At 40.3% G+C, this 13,575-nt stretch overlaps 1 protein-coding gene across 5 annotated transcripts in view; it reads right to left on the reverse strand.

The window, feature by feature from the left end:
• The window catches only part of LOC129169704 (retinoic acid receptor RXR-alpha-A), a 118,218-nt gene that overhangs the window by 59,285 nt on the left and 45,358 nt on the right, over positions 1 to 13,575 (reverse strand). The window contains exon 1 of one of the 5 annotated variants that reach the window (XM_054756353.1): positions 2,046 to 3,174. The exons of the other annotated variants lie outside the window; for them this stretch is intronic. The gene's annotated coding sequence lies outside the window, so the exon portion shown is untranslated. Of the gene's footprint in view, positions 1 to 2,045; positions 3,175 to 13,575 lie in introns of those variants that run through there. 5 annotated transcript variants of the gene reach the window in all.

Consider the following 13,575-nt stretch of genomic DNA (forward strand, 5'->3'; position numbering starts at 1 on the left):
GGATCACCCAGTGTGTCAAATTTATACGACTGATAAGAACATTTGAATCCCTGAAAAAAAAAAAGAAGCACTACATCTATTGTGCTGCATCTGGATCCAAGAAGAAAGGCCAGTGGAGAAAGAAGACCTCAAGAAAGTGGAAAGTGGAACAACTACTGAGAAAAAGATGTGATACGCAAATGAAACACAGCCAGCCAACTGAAGGCACCACACGGGCTATCCTTTGGTCAGCAGCTTATAACAGAAGCTGCACCTTGACAATAGTATTAGATCAAAGAGAAGACAGAGAGTAATAATTGTCCCTGCTGCCTGTGGAGCAGACACCAGGACGAGATTACATTTGCAACAGATGCTCTTCTGGTCTGTTTGAGGACTCAACAACACGTCACTGTGTGTGTATGAAGAGATGTGAGTATGAAAATTATAATTATATAATCCTATATAATTATTTTTCTACATTTTAAACATAATAAAGTACTGAACGGGACTTTTGTATGAATTCAATTCACTGCTGTAGTACGAGTCAGCCAGGAAGCTGTGATTCAAGCTTCCTCCGTGAGATGAAAATCATGACCCAGGCCCCCTTATCTGGTTCTCCTACTGCCAAAACACACTAGAAAGCTTACCGTTGAGTATACGCACAGCTCAAACACAGGGAGATAACATGACTGCAACAGCAGCAATGGTGCGAAATCTGATCGCACGTTCACATTTTTGTCAGCTTTGTTATCAAACGTTTGACAGTTTGATTTGATACAATCACATACAGGGTGATCAACTACCTCATGTCAAGGAAGTGTCAACTTAAGGAAAGATTACACCACTGTACTGGTATGCAAGAAATAAAATGGAAAAGACAGACACACGCACACAAAGTATATATACTGTACATACATGTATGTATATAAACAGTATATTCTCAGGGTCTACTTAAAGGGCTGAACAAATACTCTATTAGCATAATATACAGTCACCAGCCAGAACATGAGGTGTACTTTTCAAACAAAGAAATGTATTTAGAGTGAGTTGTCCAAAAATATTGCCTTAAAACATGCAGAATTCTGACGGACACTGCCAGGTTTTTGTCTTGCATGTGTAAAGCTACAAAAGAGACACAAAATTAAAAAAAAACAGCATGTAGTGCTGTTCTATATCACTGCAGCCACAATCACATTAATAAAATGACACCTCTTCGCCCACCCACAAATGTCGAGTCATTGAGACGGCCATACAAATTGCTATTTTTGACATCAATCAAGCGCGGGCTCTTCTGTTACGTACAGGCTGTACTGTACATAACACAAATTTACCTTAAAAAGTACTTTATTTGCAATGAATTGGCTTGAAATGTACGCCCTTAAACACACAATATAAACCAACAGGGGTTCATCAAACCAAATGCAAGCCTCACTAATAGTAAGTAAAGTAAGTACGTAAGTAAAATAGTAAGTAAAGTAACACGTGGAACACAATACAACTACACCACACAGACTATGCGGGTATGGAAATAAATGCTTACACACTAATATACTGTACATGCAAAACAACACTATTTTATATACTAATTTGTAACCCGCAAGGCATGCTGGGTAGTTTCCTGTTGTGAAAGTGTGCACGTAGGCTCCGTGAGTGAGCTAGGTGTTTGGGTTGATAAATTCCTGACGTTATATTATTCAACCGCATATTTATAAAGTAGCCCTAATTTAAGGTAAATAAGTGGGGTTTTATGCCACAAAAATGGCACAGTTATGGAACTTAAAAGCACAAAATAAAGAAATAATGCTTTCGTAAAATTTCTGCCAATTTGCATCGATCTAGCACTCCCAGCTCTGTTTGTTCACCTGAAACTACATGACTCTATCTGAAGGGATTGCCATCACCCTGTTCGACAAGTAATTGAGAAAATAGCCAATGGAAAATAAACTGTTCAGTCTTCTTTAATTATATCTGCTTACTTTATTTGTGTCTCTGGCAACCCACGTGTTCGAAAGCCATCTGCCATCTGCCTTAATTGGGCAATTAAGTAAATGAGAAAATAAACTTACTCTCGTCTTTCTTGTTCTGCCATTCAGATGAACTATCTGACACTTGTTGGTGGATGATGGATGATTTCCATTTGTATCGCGGAAGCACTTAGCACAGAAAACCATGGTGGAGCGCTGGTGTGTTTGTGCATGAGAGAACAACTGGATGAGGGCCACAGCAAATGCTGCTGAGCATTGTGCACGACTTTGAACCCATGTCTGGGCTTCAAGAGGTAAGTAAAAAAAAAAAAAAGAATTTGATGGATGTTTGTGGGATCTAAGTAAAAAAAATGCATTCCTTTTCAGTATTCGTCAGACTAAGGAACAATTTCCACTGACATATTGGGGTAAACTGAGCGATGACATCAAGGATTTGGATTGATTTAATTCAATTACTTTATTATACGCCTGCCATCTGAATATGACTCCTTTGCTCTAGGATGAGAGGTTTAGAATGAAAGAAGGCCAACTGTATGTGGACCTAACTTCCAGGAACTGAATTGGGACATTCCCTTTTTGTTCTTCCTCTGGGTAACTTGCCTAAAGCAAAGGTAAAAGGGAAGACGCGTAAAATGAGCAACGGATGGTTGAATCAAAAGAAACAAAGCCATAGCGGCGTGAACATCGAGAAATACGAGATCAGAACAGGGAGCAGGAGCACAAGCAATCTTTCAGAGAAATTTGGAGACCCTTGGGGGCTGATTGGAAGGGCAGAGGTGAATGGGGTGGTCCAGCAACACTGGGAAATATGATGTGTCTACGTGCTGCAGGAAGGGAATTCATAGGCTTGGGACACATGCAGGAAGGGGGGGGAGGGCTCTACAGTATGTGCGTACATGAGTATGTTGTGCACGTGATTGTAAGTGGAGGAGTGTACTTTGGATCAGTGTTTGGACCCACAGCAAGCAAACATGCCTCCCTTGCATCCACAAGAGACACTCTGTCCAGTACACACTAACTATTGGCCCATCATAAACAAATAAGTTACATATGCAACCTTGTTCAACTGAATGATGTGTTCCAAGTTCCTCAGAGCATGTAATGAATACAATCAAATTCAGTGTTTCTTTTGTGTTTACTTAACCGTATTAAACAAAATAAAAGCTGTTGTGGTGAGTTAACCGATAAATCGTTAATGGACTCATTTAGCCTATGAACATGTACTTAGCATGAACTGATTTAGACACAAAAAGAGCTTAATTAACCTTAATTAAAAGTATAGAAAAGTCCCTGCCTCTCAGTCCCCACCCACACCCAGGCGGGCACACCCCACTATTTGAGAAGCACTGCCTTAGGGCCAGCTGTAACGTAATTCTATCAACACGCCACACATTTTCTATGCTTTCAAATTTGTAGGGACTGTTTGAGGAAGAGGCTTGTTCTGTCCCAACATCGCCCATATGGAAAAGATATATCCAAATCTCTTGTTTGTATCTCTTTTGTGTGAAACTTGCATGTAATGCATCAGACAGTGAAACCAGTATAAGATCCTTAGTCAATTTGTACAAAATGAAACTTGTAAAATTTGGGTTCTTATCAGAAAAATGATTGTCTTGTATGAAACAAATGCAAAAGTGGCCACTTTCAAGAGTAAATCATATAAGCCTTTTATGATGCACAATATATGAAACATATACTGAAGCTGGCTGAAAGTTTACATTTCTATTTCTTTTCCGTATGGGCGGTCCCAACAAAAATAGAAAATGCAAGCCAGGTCCTCCAATCTAACATCCGTGCCTCTTAATTTACTTTCAGGATGAATGGCGGACAACGTTTCCCCAAAAAACCCCAAACCACAGATGAGCTGAAGTTGTTCTGACTGGTGTAACCATACAGTTTTTAGTCTGATGAAATATCAAACAAGGATCAAGGGTCTCTGGTGTATAACTAGAATTCCTAAACCTTTCCTCAGGGGGATGGAGACATGTTTTGAAAATAAATGAATACATAAAGAAATGACCACAAAAGGTGGTCATCCAAAGAATTGCGAGCATGGACAAGCCTCTAAGTGGACCTGCCATCCATGAAGATGAGAACAGAGTCAGAGCTGAGTCTATGTGTCTTTCATCTATCCCTGGTGCTCTTGCTCCCACATTTCATTTTCCCATTCTCTCGCTCTCATCTGTTCATGCTTCTCTCTCCATTTCTTTCCACATCCTTCACTGCTCCACTGCAGCATTCACTGCTCATCAGAGGAAATCCCAGGAGGTGGAGATAATCCCAGTTCGAAGCGTGAGTCTTTCATGTTCAAGGAAGACTCACTGGCGAGGGTACTGGGAGCTCAGCATCAGCTACCTGGCCATGCTGTGTCTCCATTCAAACCCCCTCTATACTCACTCTGTTCTTGTTTTTGTTTATGTTCTTTTTCATTACGGAGCCCATTAGTTCTGCGAGGGACGTGACTAACAGCGCTTGCTTGTGTTTAGACAGCACGCGCACAACACAAACACCAGGGACTTCGACCCATCTCCAGGTGTTTAACATTGACTGCTGCTCTAACTTATGCATGCTCTGGATATCCCTGAAGAGACCCACGAGGAAGGTTACTGCAGAAAACTACCAAACAAATGCTTAAAACAAAATGGGGGCTCAAGAATCAAAAATGTAACTTGATTTTAACCTCAGAGGTTCCCGTGTATTATCGAGTACATATACATGATCTCAAGATGTGTTCACATGCAAAATCTTCATACAGCGACAAGTTCATATTTTCTTTTATTATGGCACTGAAAAATGAAAATATAATTCTACAAGTAGTAGTCAAATCAAACTGAACTTTGAACCATCATAATGATAAAAAAAAAAAGTGTAGGAAACTCCGAGAAGCCACCTTTTTCGGCGTTTGCACACCAGCTGTCGCTCTTGTCGAGTGGAAGCGAGTAAACAGGCTCCCATTTACAGTGAGCACCATTAAGCACAATTTATACTAATATCAAAGTTGAAACACTGATGGAACTCGAATATGTGAAATGCAGCCACCTGGGAGAATATCCAGCGATTCTCCAAGGGGCTCGGAATTGAGGCTTGTTAGTTAGCTAGCTAGCTTCTAGCAGCCGGGAAATAGAACGTAAAATCCTCCACCAAACAAGGACGTCTACAAGAATGTGTTCATGCACTCTGATTGGGTGTTAGACCGCAAACTGACATGTTCCAAGGATTACCCACCAATTGTATTGCAGTGTTCATAATGGGCTTATATTTTGGCTGGTTGGTGAAAGAAACCGGTCCATGGGAAGCAAGCGTGACCTATTGCTGGTCTAACACGAAAAATAATACTGCATCCAGGCGGACCTCGGGTTGTACCACTTCTGTTCCTAGACTGTAAGTCAAATTTTGGTGTAAATCGAGTCTTAGAACACCTAAATTAACTCCTAAGTCACTCATACTGTACACCGAACACATAAAGGATGTACTGTATAACAGTAATAAAAAATAAAATAAAAAAAATTATAACAGTAAATAAATTAATAAATAATAAGACCGCTACACTGCTTAACTGACAGAGGACAAGCGACCTGGCAGTTATGTGTACTGTATTGTTAAAAAGGTTTGTGATTTCCTGCCGTCTGTGAACTTGACATGCGTCCTGACTGTGTATACGGCTCCATGCAGAGAGGACCGTTGAGTTTGCTGATGCTTTGGCGTGGTTCAGCCCACAGTAGCTTGTTTTGTTTTTGCAATGAAGAGATTGTTGATCGGCCACCTTCTCGTCACCCGTACAACATCCGAGTAGATGTTACAATCCCATCTTTACGCCAGTCTTGCGAGTGGTGTGGCTGCGCGTGAACCGTACATTGTGTTTTCGAGTTCTCGAGCAAGTCTCGTTGACCAACCTGAATTTTAACCACAAAAAAACAGCGTAAACCGAGGAACACCTGTAGTTTGTGATATTCAGCATATGTACAAGAATATAAAAAATGCCATTCTGTACTACAAGGCAACAAAATGAGTAATTCATCCAAAGTGTGATTGTTGAACAAAGATCCTTCAGTGCTGTCAAAGGGAGAAGAACCTTTTTCGGATGATGCAACTTACATTTGCTTTGACATTTGTGCCGGGAAACTCCTTTTCTGGAAGCTCCATTCAGTGGTGATAAAAATCAATTTTCTTTTTTAGCTTTTGCCTCCCATGGGGCTGAACGTCGGTGAATTATGTGTTGGGATTGGCTACATGACAGCAACCAAATAAAGAGGGTGTTATGACTGGCGTGGGCAGACATGTTCCAAAGACACAAGTGCTGTTCATTGGCTCCCACTGGTTAACCCATGGCTTTGGATGGAAGTCACCTCAGCTGTGAGTGAAAGCTACTGATGCCTGATGCATGTTTGAGGGCTCAAAGTGGCAAAAGAGGAAAGGGAGGGCGAGGGGATTGGCAAGAACACACAACCTCAGCGGCCGGGCTGACAGGGTCAATCTCAACAGCAGTCAACAGAAGACGGCCAGTCTGCTGACTTCACTCTGTTACATTTTTACTGGCATCTTTCCAACAAATACAGTACATACAATCCAGTAAGACTTTCAAAAGGAACTTTGACTGAAATTTTTTCCTCCAGGATCTTTTTTTAATCCAGTGTCCAATGAGAATTGGATTCAAATGCCAAGAATCCATCTTTAATGACCATTGTAATCAAAGGGTCCGTAGTGAGATTGCGCCAAATAATTGAGCAAAACGATTGCAAGTAGTTACTAATCCAAAAAACAGAAACTGACTGGATGTAATGGAAGCTGACAGAATGAGAACGTAAGGTCACAATTCACTTGGTAATGTTTTCTTTGTCTATGAATACTGAAAGATAGATGGTTTTGAAAGACGCAACGATGTAGGTTGTCACATGTTAATCCTCCTGCCTCTTGAATGAGGGCTTTATATTGTTAGCCTATATCAGGGGTGTCCAAACTTTTTCTCGTGAGGGCCACATGAGGAGAAATGAAAAGATGCTTTGATATTTTGTAATGCAACACATGTGCTCCGAAGTGATATTTCAAGAAAAAAAACATTGTGATAAAGGTTGTGATATCAACTGCAATCTTTGCTTTTTATTTTTGATGTTTTTTCAGTTCAAATACTAATGAATCCATATTCAAATATTTCAATCCAGATATTTCAACTTTCTTCTATTTCTATTTCAAAATTTTCCATTTTTTAAAACTTTTTTTTACTTTTTCCCGAAACTATTATATTATATTATTATTATTATATTTGAGTTTATTTTGTCTCTCATAATATTACGACTTAAAAACCCCCCATCTTTTTTCTTTAATATTTCAGCTATATAGTACTAAACTAATAGTATTTTTCCTCATAATATTATGTTATTCTTGTAAAATGATTTTTTTTTCTCATTAGATTGCAACTTTTTTAAATGTGTTTTTATTTTTTTTGTTTTCTTGTTAAATTTGTTTTTAGAATGTGTCGCGGGCTGCGAGTGGCCCCCGGGCCGCACTTTGGACACCCCAGACCTACATGAACTGAGTTGACCCTGAAGACTGCACATGAAAGAGTGGTTGTATCTTGGTTTCAGGTTCATTTTGCTTTCCTTCCCTCAGAGTATTAACATTTTTTCCTATAACTTATCTTCCTTATCTGCCCTTGTGACCCTAAGAAATCCTGCCTTGACTAACTAAAGGATTCTTTGGGGTAAAGAGGATGTGGGATTTTTCATCTACAGTATTCTTCCAGTCTTTTAATCCCTTTAATATGTTGAAAGGCTCCTGTTTGTGTAAGAGGGAAAACATCTAAATACCAAAAGGCTAAACAGAGTTAGAAAACTAATGGTAGGTCAGTGACAGATAACAGTGCACAAAAATGCAGCTCATTAGCACAGACTTAGAGAAATATTTATTTGGAGCTCAAACGCTTGTGAAAGGCTGAAGCTCAGATCATCTGAGTATAAGTCTTTTCTCTATGGGAGCAGCAGGTCTACAAGGAGCGGGACTCCCACGGCCACACGTTGCCTCTGGAGATAAGTTCTTTTCCAAACACACATTGATATCCCTGACACAGAGACATGAATAACACACCAATTAGACCACAAAGCAACAGGCCCAAAGGCTTCCCCTTTTGCGACAAAAATAGAACTCGAAGATACTGCAGACACGTTGCACAACTGTATGCACGAAAGCCCATCACGCACAGGCATGAATGCATAAACATACAGATGCCATGGAATGATCAAATGATCTTCCCATACACACTTCCACCCACCCACACACAAACAACACACATTTAGACTTAAACACAACAATGATGCTATGAAACGGTGCTAAAATAACTATTATTAAATTGGGGGGGAAAGTCATCAACTACCTTGGATAAATGTCACACAAACAGAATAAAATCGACAGGTTTTACCATTACTAGAGCCCTCTAAATATGAACTAACACCCATATGGTCAGAATAAAGTAGACATAATGCGTAAATAAGCCATTTAAGACATACAGTAAATAAGACTCATGCTTGTTTGTGCAGTGGTAAATGTGTTCCCTAAGGGAGCTGAGAAGTGGGCGGACAGGAAGTGATGTCGGGTTCAGAGTTAAGCTTTAGGATGGTGTGGGTTACTGCAACAACAGTAAGGGATTATTCTGTCTTTTGTGAGATCATTCCAACCTGCAATAAAAGCCTGTTGGAAAACTGGGTCCAGTGCATATTGTATATTTAGGTGGGAAAGTTTGTTTTGTTTATGTTTGTTTTTGTCTATGGGCTCATCTTGCTCATTATTAAAATTCCCACACAATGGATTTATAATCACCTTTTTTCCTCCTGATTTCTAGTACCTCGCATTGCTCCTGAAGAGGCTTCACTCTTTTGCTGTGTGTATGCTAGTGGCGGCGGTGGCACAGCATCTCCTCCCCATTTTCATTTATCCTGCGTCATCTATTTATTATGACAAGACAGTTTTTTTCAGAAGGAGAAAATGCTCTCGTGACACCCCCAACACTGACACATAGTGACCAGTTAGAATACTACATATCATTCAAAGCATCTTTGAATGCGTCTTCTAAATGCCTTATATTTATATTTTACTTCATTTCGCCAATTCCAGGCTAAAAAAAACATACAATTTGCTTACATGTGCACATTTTTTCAGGCCTCACCAAATATTAAACCACAAAACAGCATGATCTATTAATTAATATATTTTTGATAAACCGTGATAGAGTGAAGCCGTGGAATTTGAATCGCTATGTGGCGAGGGACCACTGTATAATGTAACTGTATAATATGTTCATTCATTATTCAGACCTGACATTAGTTTGTTGCCTATACTGTGGAACCCCCCCTTAGCGTGTTTTTCAGTTAACGTAAAAAATCTATGCCGAAATTTAGCCTCGGTGCATACGTTCTCCGGTTAGTGTGCAATATGGCGCGCGTCTCGTCGCGTTGGTAACACACTGCATGAGTCAAACTGTGTTCTTAATGTATTTTTATGACAAAATGTCCAAGTTAGGATCCTATTAGCTTGCTACTACATGGCAACCGGAACTGGAAGTCACCTACGTCTCTCTTTGATGATGTCATCGGAGGTTAGCTCTCAAAAATATTAACACAAAACACGTTTTTATAGTTTTACAAATATATTACATGCATAAAACAATTCTAAATCCTCTTAAATGACAAATGAAAGGGATGATTGAACATTTCAAGCTACTTTTACCTTCACTGTAGACGAACAGTGTCTTTCTAATTTCTTATTTTTCTGATATCTTATTTTTTTGCATGTTTGTCACACTTCAATGTCTCATATCATCAAACAAATTTAAATATTAGTCAATGACAAGACAACTGAACACAAAAAGAAGGAGAAAAAAATCCAAACCTACATGGCCCTGTGTGAAAAACTGATCCCCCACCCCCCCACCGTTAAACCATAACTTAACTGAGATTAATTGAGATCTATCAGTCTGGAAAAAGTTAGAAAGCCATTTCTAAAGCTTTGGGACTCCAGCTAACCAAAGTGAGAGCCATTATCCACAAATGGAAAAAACATGAACAGTGGTGAACCTTCCCAGGATTGGCCAGCCAAACAAAAATACCTCAAGAGCGCAGCCACAACTCTTCCAACAGGTCAGAAAAGACAACAACATCTAAAGAACTGCAGGCCTCACTTGCCTCAGTCGGTTCTCAAACACTGTCTCGGTCATCGGTCTATCGTAATATTGCGAGTTGTGATGAACAAACTGTTGAATTTGACCTTTTAGCACGTTGAATCTTGTGGTAGATGTGGGCAAACTACTTCCAGCATTGCTTGCTTATTCAGCTTTTTGGGATTTACATTGTTTCATAAAAACAATGAAACAATGTTTTCATACAATTTTGTTTTAGATGGGCCCTTTGGGACAGATTAATAACAAAAACCGAGGTACCACTGTATTTGAAAAAGTCGATATTTACAATCGTAACAATTTTCAAGAGTGACAATATCTCATTATAACAAATAAGATATTTGGTTCAGAGAAATTTGACGGTTTATCAGTTTGTATCTATCTAGTTTTATGGGCTACAGTGACATGTAGCAGCGGCATCTGAGACAGACACTTCGATGAACCTGTCTGAGCTCGGCATGCTGCTGTTGCGCCTCCGTCAGACGCTGACTGATTGCTACCTATGGCTCTTGAAGGGCATCGGGAGTTTAATCACCTATAACCGCAATTACCGACGTACACGTCAGACTCATAAAGCACTGAAACAAGATGAGAGTCTCCCTCCTATCCTCCCCTTGGCGCACATCAGCCAAATTCCACTAAAGCCCGAGGAGGAGCAATAGAGCTGAAGGCATAAGCTCGGCGTAAGAGCCCCTACCTAGAGTGCTGCATTAGAGGGAGAACTGCTGCACATTAATTAGTGCTTTTAATATACTTATGAGCCATTAAACAAGTCATTATCTGCTGACTGTGAAGTAGCTGTGTCTTGTTGGTTGAGTGAAGAGGTGTGTGATTTTTGCTGAGGTTATTTGAAGATCTCTCGAAGCCTTGGAATACACGATTCAAAGGTCTGATCTACTATCAGCGATTGCAGAAAAAGGCAACATTAACACATCAAATACACAAACCCACAAGCACACTTAGACCTACAGTGTGGACACGAATGTGCATGTGAGCACACACACCCTTAATGATCTTTAAAAGCTCATAGTACACAGTAAGACAGGCCTTAGGATGGATTAAGATGCAAGCCTTTATCAGTGGGTTCCCACAATCCCCTGTGGAATATCTTAGCTCTCTCTTTTTTATTTTATTTTTTTTGTCTACTCGCTTTTCCCCTTTCCTCCGTAGCCCAGGCATCGCGCTTGAAGGAAAATAAAAAAGAGGAAGAGGAAAATGACGGACGAATACTTGAGCACATGGCCGCATGGACAGCCCACTGGCAGGGGGTCAGCTCCTTTCTTACGCTCATGGTGCTTGACAGTTTAGCAGCAAATGACATCCAAAGTCATCATTATAGTCTTTGAAAGTCAAGCGCAAAAGCGCATAAAGAGGGGGGGGACGCAGTTTATTCCACTGCCAAATAGGATAGGCTGGCAGGGGTCACCCGGTCAAATGGTTGTCATCTGCAGTGATTGGAGATAATCGAAAAAGAGGAATCACATGGTAAAGAAGATTAACCCCTCTACATCGGCTGTGCTGTGAATGCAGCGTCTTAGCATTGGCTTCAATTATCAATCACGCGTGAGACGGCCACTATACGGTTTCTGACAGCGATCATGGAATGATTCTGCATAACTGCAAAAGAGCCTGTTTGATTTCGTGATTACAATCAAGGCAAGATCAGACAAGTCGTATAAAATTCTTAATTAGGGGGCTACAAAATGTCTTGTCTTGTCTTGCAATACACAGACTTGCCCGATTAGTGTAGTTCTCGTGTCACAAGATCTCCAGAAATTAAAACGTGACAGGATTTCTCGTTCAGAGAAAAACCGTCTTGCTAATATATTATTATTATTATTATTATTCATTATATATTATCATCACATTAGTGGTTTATTTGGTGTCAAAAATGTTGACAATAATATTGTTTAGTGTCAATTTGTGGGACAATAAACATTTGAAAACACACCTGCATTGTTTTGTGACCCAGTTAAATAAAACAGTTTGTCATATTTTTTCACTGTACTTTTCTTAAAATTAATGTTAAAGTCTCGTCTCTTTCTCGTGGACCCAATCTCATGAATCGTCTTGTCTCGTGACACCACTATTTATTGCTTTTATTAATTATTCCCTTTTTTTTTTTACAGGATTTTTATTTTAAGTGTATTCATATTATATTTAGGATTTATTACATTTGCTTGTAATTTGGTAACCATGTTAAGTATGTGATATGTTATCTTATAAATGAAAGACAACAATTCCATTCAGTTCCTTCTGCAAGCTATGTACTTTGCTAATGGAGGGGGGGTGCCATTAAAATCTTGTAGGGTGCTATATTTGGGTAGGGCCGGCTCTGTGCTCTGGGCCAATAACAAAACAAGCCATGGGTCCCAAATAGCCACACTTTGGCCATCCCTGTTTTATAGCTCTTCATCAGGGTTGATTGCGTGACGTGACGTCAACTCTGTCAGCAACCACAACTCTCGCTGTCAACTCTAGCTTGTCAGATTCCTTTGTAGCGAGAGAAAGGTGGTAATTAATGAGAAGGAGAGTGTTATTGCAGCTAGAACTCATTGATGCGTACATTTGCAAACATACATCTGAAATCGGAGGAGAAGAAGTATACAGACAAGAAATAATGTCGTATAAGCCGACCAAGCCTTAACGTTCCACATCATTGCATCCATCTTCTATGCCGTTTATCCTGACTAGGGTCGCGGGTATGCTGGAGCCTATCCCAGCTGACTTCAGGCAGGGTACACCCTGGACTGGTCGCCAGTTGATCGCAGGGCACATATAGACAAACAACCATTCACTATCACATTCATACCTACGGACAGTTTAAGAGTCGCCAATTAACCTAAAATGCATGTTTTTGGAATGTGGGAGGAAACCACGCACGCACGGGAGCACGAGAACACGGGGAGAACATGCAAACTTCACACAGAGATGCCCAACGGAGATCCAAACCCAGATCTTCCCGATCTCCAGACTGTGTGGCCAACACGCTAACCACTAAGCCACCGTGCGGCCCTCACATCACTGCAGCTCAAAATTTTTTTTGGAGACTGAACACGAAACCAAAACCGGTAAAAAAAACGTACCTGCAAAGCAGCAAAACGATCAATATGTGTGCCATGTACACAAAATGTGCACATGTTGGCAGGTCTGAATACAATTACCTCAGAGTAAACCAAAACTGGATATACAGAGTAGGTTACATCACTGGTGTTCTACATCGACTAGGGCCAGCAATGAGTGGCCATATTTTCATATGAGGGCCAATTTACACCTTTCCTCTCTGCTGTTGAACTGTATTTGGGACAAGTTTCAGGGCTAACCTTTGAACTCGCCCGTTGACTGGGGGGAGCAGCAGGTCACAAGATCACTGGAGCAGTTGATTCATGAGACGGTGGCTGCACAAGGCCGCCTCTGTCTCCCACACATGGACGCCTCAATAAATAA

Source organism: Dunckerocampus dactyliophorus, chromosome 17 (assembly GCF_027744805.1).
Source record: "Dunckerocampus dactyliophorus isolate RoL2022-P2 chromosome 17, RoL_Ddac_1.1, whole genome shotgun sequence".
Lineage (NCBI taxonomy): Eukaryota > Metazoa > Chordata > Actinopteri > Syngnathiformes > Syngnathidae > Dunckerocampus > Dunckerocampus dactyliophorus.